At 42.6% G+C, this 12520-nt stretch overlaps 1 pseudogene; it reads left to right on the top strand.

Annotated features, from left to right (window-relative positions):
• Positions 1-9438: 9438 nt before the first annotated feature.
• On the top strand, positions 9439-9608 carry LOC132865122 (U2 spliceosomal RNA; annotated as a pseudogene).
• Positions 9609-12520: the final 2912 nt, after the last annotated feature.

Raw genomic sequence — 12520 nt, 5'->3', positions numbered from 1 at the left:
TTAATTGGCGGAGGAAAACTACTTTCATGTTGAATAAAGCCACTGATTTTCTCTGTTTTCAGGTACACTGCCACACCTTCTAGGATCTTCTAGATTGCTGCTTCTGGAACAAGTGACCTTATTGGCTGCTTTTTCCAGTTCTTCCAAGAAAAATCAAACCAAAATGTTTGAAGTATCATATTTTTAAGCGAATAAAAGGAGGTCTCTGATTGGACAACATAACATATGTTGCACACTCATAAAAAACAATATCTATTGCAGGTAATGGAGTGAAATTTATTTGATACCCATAATGCTTCAATGGTCAACCTGTAGGCAGTTACCGTATGAACTATGGCTTACACTTGTTATTTTGGTTATTTAAAGTTGTTAAATTATTATATTTTTCTGCTTTTCCATGACTTTTGAAATATTTTAAAACATTCTATTTGTAGTTTTTTTGTTTTTTATTTCAGTATGCTTGAAGTGAATGGTGGACCAGATCTGATATATATATATTTTTTAATTTGGAATTTAGCATTATTTTATATTGGAAATTCTTCATTAATGATAAGTGTGGATGTTATTTAATATAACCACATTATTTCTAACCATCAAAGACATATAATTTTTGACACTAAGATCATGTTTGTATCTTCCTGGAAGGTAAAATTACATGTTTTTATTACATTTCTGGCAGCCATATTGAATTCCAAGAGGGCCACCAGATAAAATCCTTGTTGGTAGATACCAGAACATCTATTGAACAAAAAACTTAGGTTTAACCACAACTTTTATGGTGTAGATTGCTCCAGGAGTCCATTAGGTATTCAAGATTGTCCAATAGTCAGTTTCAAAATGGCTGCCAAGGGATAGTCACAGGCATTTCCAAAGATGCCAACCACCATATTTCTGTCTCTTTGGAACCATTTTAACTAAAAAAACATGGTTGGCAGCTTTTACCCCTAGATGTGCAGGGAGTTATAATACCATTTTTATCCTCCAGACTAACAGGCCACTAGGCGGTGTGTATGACTGGCAATTACTATTATAACACTGGCCACTAGGCGGTGTATATGACTGGTAATTACTTACACTGACCACTAGGCGGTGTGTATGACTGGTAATTACTATTGAGGTATTTCACCCACGTGACCAAGTCACGTGATGCAGCCATTTTGGACAGCACGCTTAAGTCCTTCAGTGCAAGGTGGTATGAGATGGTGGAGATCTTTGCACATTTTAACAAGAAAGTAAGCTGTGATTCGTGTTAAATTGGATCTGTCTTTTATCACAAACACTGTACCCAGCCTTGGTATGGAGCCCTGTTTATTTATTTCTGTGTCCCTTTTCTTTCTAGCCTGTTATTGCGTTTTATGTCTGATGTCTGCTACATGCAACCCTAGACAAATTAACACTGCCTTGTTTCACTGCTCAGATGGGTTAACAAACACTGACCCATTTACTTTTTGCTATATATTTTATCAAAATTGCGTTAACTGATAAACTAACCTGAAATGAAATGATCACTGCAAAGTCTGGAGTACTCTGTTGGCTCCCAATCCTGTCTCTTCACAGCTGCAATCCATTTGGCCCTCTTGTCTGGGTCAGCAGGAAACCGGTAGTGATGTGTCGGTCGTGAACGATCCGGTTCAAAGAGCCGGCTCTTTGAAGTGAACGACGGGAGCCGGCTCTTCGGTGGGAGCCGAAATAGTTTTTTGTCCTTAGGTGCCTCAGAGAGAGAGAGACTTTCACAAAAAAAGTTGCTGTCCGATTGCATCTTTGTGTTGTCTATTACCATTCAAAGGAAAAAAAGTAGCATGGTGTACGCCTACTTTTTTTGGTTGGGGGGGTTGATGTCATTCACAGCTGCGAAAATACGAAAATTGGTGTAATGCTTAAAGCTGTGGCGCGCAGGGGAGAGGAGTCTGTGAGGCACCTGAGGAGGGGAAAATCAGCTGTATATTTTATATTGGTAATATAACACAGTTTTGCATTATGTTTGTGAGAAAATAATTTATTAATTGGTAAGTAAGTTTTATTTCTATAGCTAGAACATTGTTACACTGCTATACTTTACAAAGCTTTACAATGGCTACAAAAACTAAAAAATAAAATGGAAAACATCCTATTGATAAAATATAAATAATAATGTAATTAATTAACTAGTTAATTGCAGCAATTAAATCAAAAATAAAATCTCAGGAGCCGTTTGGGAGCCGAAAGAGCCGGCTCCTTATAGTAAGAAGAGCCAAAAGAGCCGGCTCCCGAAAAAGAGCCGAAATTCCCATCACTAGAAACCGGTAAAAGGAGCGTCCTGCATGCTGTCCCTGTCTGTTGTGGCAGCCCACAGCACAACAAGCAAACACCATGGTTATTTATAGAGTGCTTACTGACAAATTAATCTATTCTAGGTGTCATGTCTGTGAAGATTCTCAATCATCCAGGTCATAGTAAACTGTGGGTGGTAGAAAAGGGCAACTGGACTTGCTTGAAGATTCTTGAAAACGTTTCACCTCTCGTCCAAAAGGCTTCCTCAGTTCTGTCTGACTAATAGGGAGTATCAGATATTTATCCTCTCCTGGCTCAGAATCAGAATTCTGATGACCAGCTCATCTAAGGTGTCACTGAGGCATCATGTTGGTGTGGGTCGCTGGAGGCTGGGTGTGAATGGCGAGTCATTAGGGTGATCAAAGGATTGCCCGTTAGGGTGATCAATGGCAATCTGACTCTCTCTGTCCTCCTGTGAGTCCCCGAAAACAGCTGGGTCCTGGCGTACACCCAGCCGTCTGGGAAGAGTGTCCAAGACCACCTTGTAGATGGTTGACAAATGATGTCTTAGACCCCCACCTCTGTTCAGTGATGGCTGTTCCAGGTTTACAAAAATGGCTTCTTTGACTCCTCGCTCATACCAACGATCCTCTCTGGCTAAAATGCGTACGTCACAATCCCGAAATGAGTGTCCTTCATTGTTAAGATGAATGTAGACAGCCGAGTCCTGGCCTGAGGAGCTGGCTCTCCTGTGTTGGGCCAAGCGCCTGTATAGCGGTTGCTTCGTCTCCCCAATATACGAATTTGTGCAATTCTCACTGCACTGAATTGCATACACTACGTTGTCCTGTTTGTGTCTGGGTATTCTGTCCTTAGGGTGGACCAGTTTCTGCTTCAGGGTGTTATTGGGTCTGAAATGTACTGGAATGTTGTGTTTGTAGAAGATCCTCCTGAGTTTCTCAGATAGACCAGAAATGTAGGGAATGACAATGTTCTTGCGTTTGTTCCTGTTATCATCCTTGTCAGTTATGTTCCTTTTTATGCTCTTTAGGAAAGCCCAGTTGGGATAACCGCAATTCTGAAGTGCTTTCTTGATATGGTTCCGCTCCTTCTCTTTTCCCTCTAATGTTGTAGGAATGTTCTGAGCCCTGTGTTGCAAGGTCCTAATGACCCCCAATTTATGTTCCAGTGGGTGGTGAGAGTCGAAAAGTAGGTACTGGTCTGTGTGTGTGGGTTTCCGGTAGACCTCGATACTAAGGCTTCTGTCTTGTCTAATGTGTACATCACAATCCAAGAAGGCTAGATTATTCCCACTGACATCCTCCCGAGTGAAGTTGATGTTGCTATCCACTGCATTGATGTGTTTCGAGAAAGCTTCCACCTCCTGGATTTTGATTTTAACCCAAGTATCATCCACGTATCTAAACCAATGGCTGGGAGCAACTCCTGCAAAAGTGGTCAAAGCTATATGTTCCACTTCCTCCATGTATAAATTAGCCACAATAGGGGACACTGGTGATCCCATGGCGCATCCATGCTTCTGTCTGTAGAAACTTTCATTAAACTGGAAATAAGTGGTAGTCAGGCAGAGGTCAAGCAGGGTGCAAATCTGATCCGTGGTGAGTTTCGTTCTATCCAGTAAGGAGCTATCCTGAAGGAGTCGTTTTCTTACAGACTCGACTGCTTCTGTGGTGGGAATGCAGGTGAACAGAGAAGTGACATCGTAGGAAACCATGGTTTCATCTGAATCTAGTTTGAGGTCTGCAACTTTAGAAGCAAAATCTTGGGAATTTTTGACATGATATGGTGTATTCCCAACCAGAGGAGCCAAGATTGTGGCTAGGTGTTTAGCAATGTTATATGTGACTGAGTTTATACTGCTGATAATAGGTCTGAGAGGAGCTCCTTCTTTGTGAATCTTGGGGAGTCCGTATATGAGAGGCACGGCTTCCCCAGGGTACAATCTGTAGTAAAGAGCTCGGTTGATGGCTTAGTCCTTTTCTAGTTGTTGCAAGCAGCTAACAACTTTCTTTTTGTAACCACTTGTGGGGTCCCTCCTCAATGTTTCATAAGTGGTTGTATCACTGAGGAGACTGGTCATCCTGGAGTGGTAGTCTGCTGTGTTTAGCACCACTGTGCATCTCCCTTTGTCAGCAGGAAGGATGGTGATGTTCCGGTCTCTTTGAAGCACTGTAAGAGCCCTCCTTTCTTGGCTGGTGAGGTTGGAGGGGGGTGCTTTCGCACTGGATAGAGCCATTGGTTTAGATACGTGGATGATACTTGGGTTAAAATCAAAATCCAGGAGGTGGAAGCTTTCTCGAAACACATCAATGCAGTGGATAGCAACATCAACTTCACTCGGGAGGATGTCAGTGGGAATAATCTAGCCTTCTTGGATTGTGATGTACACATTAGACAAGACAGAAGCCTTAGTATCGAGGTCTACCGGAAACCCACACACACAGACCAGTACCTACTTTTCGACTCTCACCACCCACTGGAACATAAATTGGGGGTCATTAGGACCTTGCAACACAGGGCTCAGAACATTCCTACAACATTAGAGGGAAAAGAGAAGGAGCGGAACCATATCAAGAAAGCACTTCAGAATTGCGGTTATCCCAACTGGGCTTTCCTAAAGAGCATAAAAAGGAACATAACTGACAAGGATGATAACAGGAACAAACGCAAGAACATTGTCATTCCCTACATTTCTGGTCTATCTGAGAAACTCAGGAGGATCTTCTACAAACACAACATTCCAGTACATTTCAGACCCAATAACACCCTGAAGCAGAAACTGGTCCACCCTAAGGACAGAATACCCAGACACAAACAGGACAACGTAGTGTATGCAATTCAGTGCAGTGAGAATTGCACAAATTCGTATATTGGGGAGACAAAGCAACCGCTATACAGGCGCTTGGCCCAACACAGGAGAGCCAGCTCCTCAGGCCAGGACTCGGCTGTCTACATTCATCTTAACAATGAAGGACACTCATTTCGGGATTGTGACGTACGCATTTTAGCCAGAGAGGATCGTTGGTATGAGCGAGGAGTCAAAGAAGCCATTTTTGTAAACCTGGAACAGCCATCACTGAACAGAGGTGGGGGTCTAAGACATCATTTGTCAACCATCTACAAGGTGGTCTTGGACACTCTTCCCAGACGGCTGGGTGTACGCCAGGACCCAGCTGTTTTCGGGGACTCACAGGAGGACAGAGAGAGTCAGATTGCCATTGATCACCCTAACGGGCAATCCTTTGATCACCCTAATGACTCGCCATTCACACCCAGCCTCCAGCGACCCACACCAACATGATGCCTCAGTGACACCTTAGATGAGCTGGTCATCAGAATTCTGATTCTGAGCCAGGAGAGGATAAATATCTGATACTCCCTATTAGTCAGACAGAACTGAGGAAGCCTTTTGGATGAGAGGTGAAACGTTTTCAAGAATCTTCAAGCAAGTCCAGTTGCCCTTTTCTACCACCCACAGTATTCTAGGTGTCTGTAACGTTTTTTTTTCAAGCTGGTTCTCCCTCTCTGTCTGCAGCGTTAGTATGTAGCTTGACGTTCAAAATGGCGGACACCGGGGCGTCACGTGACCCTGTGACGTCAGGTGAAATACCTCAATAACACTGGTATGGTGGCAAGCATGCACGGGACTGAAACCATCAGAATACAACTTGATGAGTTTCTTTATGCATCCACACTCTGTCTATGGGGCTCCACTCACGCGGATCAAGAATGCACACCAATGCAAATAATACTATAGAGTCTGTGTAGACACAAAAGAAGGCATTGGTGCAAATGACATCACCTGTGCAGCACTGCTGACCTGTAAATCAAAATCCTTCCCATACCATGCGGCGCAAAGGGCAGCACCGATCTCCGTAGCCCTCGGCCTCTCGCCTATTACATAGCTCAGGTTACAGTGGGGGGCTAGTCCTCTGAGAACTGCAAAAGTTTGTCTCCCCACTCGCATCTGTATTGCAACGTGCCTTGCCAGACAGCAGTAGGTATCATTTTTATGATGGTCTTTGGTATGACCCAATCATGAGTAGAACTCATGATCGACCAAAGGGAGCATGCAGTTGAAACAATCTGGGCATGTTAGCTCAGATGCTGCAAACAAAGGCTTCAGAAGTTCCACTGAGAGTTGAACTCACATTACTGGAGTCAAAGTTCAGAGTGCTAACCATTACACCATGGAACCAAAACATAGCTGTAGAATTGTTTTCAGCACCAAATTACCAGCATATACTGACATTGCCCAGGCAAAAAAAAAACAAACACAGCCTTGTGACGTGGCTTTGCGAAAGTAAGCGCTGCAAATGTTTTTTTTGTCACACATGACTCGCGGCCCCTCTGTTAGTCATGGCCGAGTGGTGAAGGCGATGGATTTGAAGTCCATTGGGGCTTCCTTGCACAAGGTTCAAATCTTGCTGGCTATGTGCGGTGTGACGTTTGAGGCCCGTTGAGTGCTACCCGTATTGGTCCGGCTGGCGGTGGATTGGTTTCGCCTGGGCCCCTGTGCTCTTGGTGTGAAGCAGGGCAGTGGTCTTCTTTTGATCACTGCACATAGGTATTTGAGCAGTGACCCAAGTACATTGCCAACTCACATGGTCAGCACAAGACCTGCGTGCGGTCAACGACGCGTCTCGCTTTGGTGTCTAGCCAAGCGGACTATGGAGCAGTGTTTGGCTAGTGGTATCCAGTGGAGAAGCATTCTTCTATCTTGATCCTGAGGTCTGTTAAGTCCTGCTTACTGATGTTCGGGATGGTGTACTGATACCACGCCAAAATGCAGTTTTGCATCTTAAGGTACTGAAACAGATGCCTTGATGATTCCCTACGCAATTCAGCATGCTTACGAGTAAGTTTGAGATTCTCTTTGCCATACAATGAGTGAAAACTGGTAATTGCAGTCCATTGTAGGGTTTCATTTTACAGCGCTGGATTTATTTAGCAGCGCTGCCCTTAGACAGTTGTACATCCAGTGAATCAACTAGGCTAGGTCGTAGACTCGTTCACGTCCAACCTGAGGATTTTGCCTCCCTGAAGCGTATGCGTTTTGAAACGAAGTGCAGCGAAGCATCTCCTGACATTGGTCCATGCTGTCACGAGGCCCCGTGTGCAGTCGTCGCCACCTGGTTAAAGTGATGTCCTTGACGTCCACTCGACGTCTCCCATGCTGCTTTGAATGTGCTGCTGACTCCATCTGAAATTGGGTTTGCCGATAGGCAGCCGAAGCCTTGGTTTGTGGTGGCTTTTACCCGAGCTTGTCTGGCAAAAGAGGGAGCGGTTCCAAATCCAGGTATCTGTCCTCAACGGAAAGGGCTTCTCTCCCCGACAGGTCGAGTCAAAGCACTGTCGTAAAACGTTTGCAGAAAAGTCCGTCTTTTCTGCAAACTTGTAAAAGCACTGCCCAGGGTATTGCAATAGTTAGCCTAGTGCATGACCCACATGTGAGAGATAACTGCATGCCGTGTCCATTCATTTTATATAGAAATCATGCTTTTAGATGCACGATCACGTCGCACCTGTTTCAGTGGACAAAAAGGCAACGACAAGATTCAGGTCGGCGGCGCTGCACGCGTGACGTCATTTGCGCCAGTGCCTTCTTTTGTTTCCACACGGACTCTACAGTATACTCCTCTCTGTAGTGGCGTGCGTTCTTGATACCGAGTCTTTTTAAAAAAAAAACATGAAAGCTCTAAAAAATTCGTTCTCAATCTTTGGTTAGTTGTCTGAGGATGATTTAGAACCTATAGCCACAGAGAAAGAGGCGGACGAATACACAAGCCAAGTCATTCGTGAAGAAGAAGAGCAACAACTGCACCAGCTGTTTTCTGGAACCCTGGAAGTTAATACATGGTACAAATCATAGTTTGCGTGGTTTTTATTTTATTTTTTATTATTTTTTAAATACTGATTTGGTGTTCAGCCTTCACAGTTATGATAAAGCAGTGTCTCTTTGTAATTGTCATCTTTGTAAGCTCACTTGCTCGGCAGAAGGCTCAATAATGGCAGTAAATAGTCACTAAAGGCCAATTTATGCTGACAACCCAGTCCTCGCAGACAGTGTCGCAGACAGTGTCTGCGTAGCCCCCCCACCTTCGCAGACGCTCTGTGCGCACCTCCCAAAAATTGTGACCACCGCAGAAGCCTCGCAGACAGCGCCGCAGACAAGAGGGCTCTGATTGGTCCACTCTACATCCGCTGTACACGCACTTCCGCTTCCTTACTTTCCCGGTTTGTTTTGTTTTCATGACCGGCATTTTTAAAAACACGAGCGAAGATGGAGCAGCATGAAGAGCGGCTGATCGAGGAAGTGAGGAAGTACGTACATCTACACGACTCCAGTTCTAGTCATTATAAAAAAAAAAAGTTCTAGTCATTATAAGTAACCGGAGGATAAACACTCCACTAACCACACCCACCAACTACTCCTAGCGACTTCGCGCCCCCTTGCGTTGTGCCGGTGAATAACATCGCGCACGCCTATTCCCCCGCTCAACAATAAATTACAACTGTCTGCGAAAAGCTATCTGCGAAAGCCTTGCCGCAAGAGCATGCAGAGGCCTTTACTCTCACTTTACAGTGCTGGAGCTGCAGGAGCAGGTGGCGTAAAACGTATTGATTGTATTATATCTAGTTTTCAATATGATATTATTTTTCCAATATGTTTTTTTGTTTTGTTTTCTTCTCTCAGCAATGGTGAAATCAAATTTGTAAATAAACGCAGTGCCCTGACTCTACTCATCAGGCCAGAGCTATTCTCTTTCTGTGTATGTTTTGTACAACATAAGGAAACAGTATAGTAACTATAATGGTAAAGAAATAAAGCAAAAGAGGCTGGCTATGATATAAGAAAATTCTACAACCCAGAAACAGATGGAGCTCTGCTTTTAGGCAGTGCCTCAATCTATATATTACAGATTTCCGGGGAGAGGAATGTTAATGAGTTCAGCTTATTTTTGCAGGCTTTGCTCTGGTAGAGCTGCACATTTTTGGTGGTCAAATGTTAGAAATATCAAGCTTTTTGTATGGAAACCACACACACACACTCCCAAGGTGATATCTCTCTTCAAAAGGATCCAGCTGTTGGGGGCGGAGTCTAGCTGTGTTTACCTTTCTGGATTTTAATATTTGGAAGTGGTATATTTAAAGCCATTGAACATAGGAGGTTCTCAGTCTTTTGAATAAAATCAAGTGTAGTATCTATTTTTTTATCTGTTTAATATCTGGTGTTTTGTTTGACTCTTATATTAAACAGCTTTTTGGGACAGGGAGTTAGAATAAGGGCTTGCTCTCTGCATCAACCTGGTATTGTAATACCTTCAGGATTTTTTTTTTTTAATAAAAAATGATGGAAGCTTTTGTTAATATGTGTTAATTGAGTGTTTGGTAGGTGTTCTGAATGATGATGATATATCAAATTGATTTTTTTTAGACCAGGTAGTTAAACAGGGGCTTGTTTCTTCTGTTTCATACATCAAAATGGTATTCTAATAGTTCTAGGAATTATGACCTTGTTAAAAAAAATAAAGAAAAAAATTCTGTTTTTCTTTCTTTGCTCAGCTTACCTTTTCCCCATTTCCTGGTTTTCTCTATGTTGGACAGACATTTCTCTGCCTGTGTGCAATGGCTAACAAAGCTATAAAGGTGTAAGAGATTGGCCCAGGCCACCTTACCCTATACCAGCTTTCTGCACCTCCAATAGTTTCACTAACCTGGGGTGGGTTTCCGCATAACGTTGCTCTTAAGGGCTAAAGAGAGAGTTGAAAGATTCTCTTAAGCAGCAAACGGTGTCTCTATATGTAGCTTTCCTGAATTCACTCGTAAGAAGGGGTCTAAAGAGATGAAGAGCATTTTTACAGCATATTCCTGATATACACTACCGTTCAAAATAACGTGACCAGATGTCCCGGTTTGACCAGGACAGTCCCGACAAAGGTCCATCGGGACACTGAAATTTCCCAGTTTACACCAAACACTAACAAACTGTCCCGGTTACAGTGATCATACATAGCCAACGAGATGTCAATAAAGCTTCTAGCAATTCAGCATCAATGTGCGTGTGCGCAGTCAACCTTACAATGTATCTATTTGTACAGTGTTGCAATATAGAGGCCGCGTTATAATGTTTTTTTGTGCTAGCGGCTGTCAACTACTACGCGACAATGCCACACGGATGAGCGCTGGGCAGAGATGTTTGCGCACTTCAAGAGTAGGGAGATTCCTTACAGCAATGTCAGCCAGCTTTGCCAGTTTGCCATATGCCTACCTGGCACCAATGCTCCAGTTGAGCAAATATTTTCACTCATGAGCAACATCTGGACTGATGAGAGGAATTGTATGATCGTGCCTACTCTCGAAGCCTTGCTCATTACCCGGGACAATTTCGATGATACTTGCTCGCAGTTTCACAGCAGGCTCTCAGGCAATAAAGCGCTACTGGAGCAAATTCACTCATCATGTAAATATATACAATAAAATGGCATCTTCTTTAGGGTGGGTGGCTGTGTTTCTGAAACATTTTTTGTTGTCTTTCATCTGTTTCATGTGTCTTTAATCTGTATCACAGATTGTCTTAACTTGTTTGATGCTGTTGTCAACTCAGGGTTCACTTTTTCAAAATCGTTAATAGCCTACACTGGTTAAGATTAAACAGAGACATTTGGGGTAAAGGTTCAGAGGTGACAACGATTAGGCTCATGCACTCGTTGCTGTTACAATGCATAGCCTATTGTTTAAAAAAAAAGTTAATCACATAAAATGTTGATGTTAATATGCAAGCAATGCATTTTCTTGGTGTTTTCACAAAGGTGAAATAAATCAGTTGAAATTTAAGCTGTTGGCCTATTCCCTATCATCACATCTGTTGTCTGATTTTCTTACTTTAACTGATGAATTGTGATAGAAGTACATATAGATAACAAGAAAATACTTGATTATTCTCTGAAATGTTGATAAAAGTGAGCTTCTACAAAATGATAACAGCACCTGTCTGAGCCATGGTTTGAGCCGGCGCATGTTTACATTAAAACGCGTGTGCGTGCACAAATGTGTCCCGGTTTTAGACTCGGGAAATCTGGTCACCCTAGTTCAAAAGTTTGGGCTCACCCAGACAATTTTGTGTTTTCCATGAAAAGTCACACTTTTATTTCCCACCATAAGTTGTAAAATGAATAGAAAATATAGTCAAGACATTTTTCTGGCCATTTTGAGCATTTAATCGACCCCACAAATGTGATGCTCCAGAAACTCAATCTGCTCAAAGGAAGGTCAGTTTTATAGCTTCTCTAAAGAGCTAAACTGTTTTCAGCTGTGCTAGCATGATTGTACAAGGGTTTTCTAATCATCCATTAGCCTTCTGAGGCAATGAGCAAACACATTGTACCATTAGAACACTGGAGTGAGAGTTGCTGGAAATGGGCCTCTATACACCTATGGAGATATTGCACCAAAAACCAGACATTTGCAGCTAGAATAGTCATTTACCACATTAGCAATGTATAGAGTGGATTTCTGATTAGTTTAAAGTGATCTTCATTGAAAAGAACAGTGCTTTTCTTTCAAAAATAAGGACATTTCAAAGTGACCCCAAACTTTTGAACGGTAGTGTAAACATTAGTAGTTGTTAAATGCAGTCAATAAACTCATATGGTGTTTGTTTTTAACCAAAATCTAATGAGTGTTTAAAATAATATATAGTACCATCAGGAAGCATTTCATATGTAATGTGGTAATGAATTAATGAAGCTATTTTATGTTTTGGGGCATTTCTTTTATTCCAAGTGTGTTTTTTACTTAAATGAACAAACGTTCACATGAAATATTGAGCAAATAATAAGCTAAATAATGAGATAAATGTGTTCTCTGTGCTCGCTCATTTCACTGTTACCCCCCAATCATGCAGTCTTGATTATTTCACTGTTATCCACAGTGTCAAGGGGGTAATGATCTCCCTTATGAGAGCGAGAGAGAGGGGTTGATCTGTGTGTAGTGTGGATCTAAGGAGGCTGAATTGACCTCTTATACAAACACAATGTGAGATGTGCAGGAGAGATGGCATGAGGTCGTCGCAGTGCAGGATGAGGAGAAAGCTGTGCACTGGTGTTGGCTCTACTCTCCCGTTTGCTGCCCTGTGTTTGAACAGAAGCTGTTTTTAAGCAGTGGCATTGTGTGAAATGTAGCTCACCTACTGTACCTAATATGAAACAAATTATCCTCTTCCTCATCATGGCCAGAGGATGCATAT

This window comes from Neoarius graeffei, chromosome 17 (assembly GCF_027579695.1).
Source record: "Neoarius graeffei isolate fNeoGra1 chromosome 17, fNeoGra1.pri, whole genome shotgun sequence".
NCBI lineage: Eukaryota > Metazoa > Chordata > Actinopteri > Siluriformes > Ariidae > Neoarius > Neoarius graeffei.
This window is presented reverse-complemented; position numbering and strand designations above follow the sequence as displayed.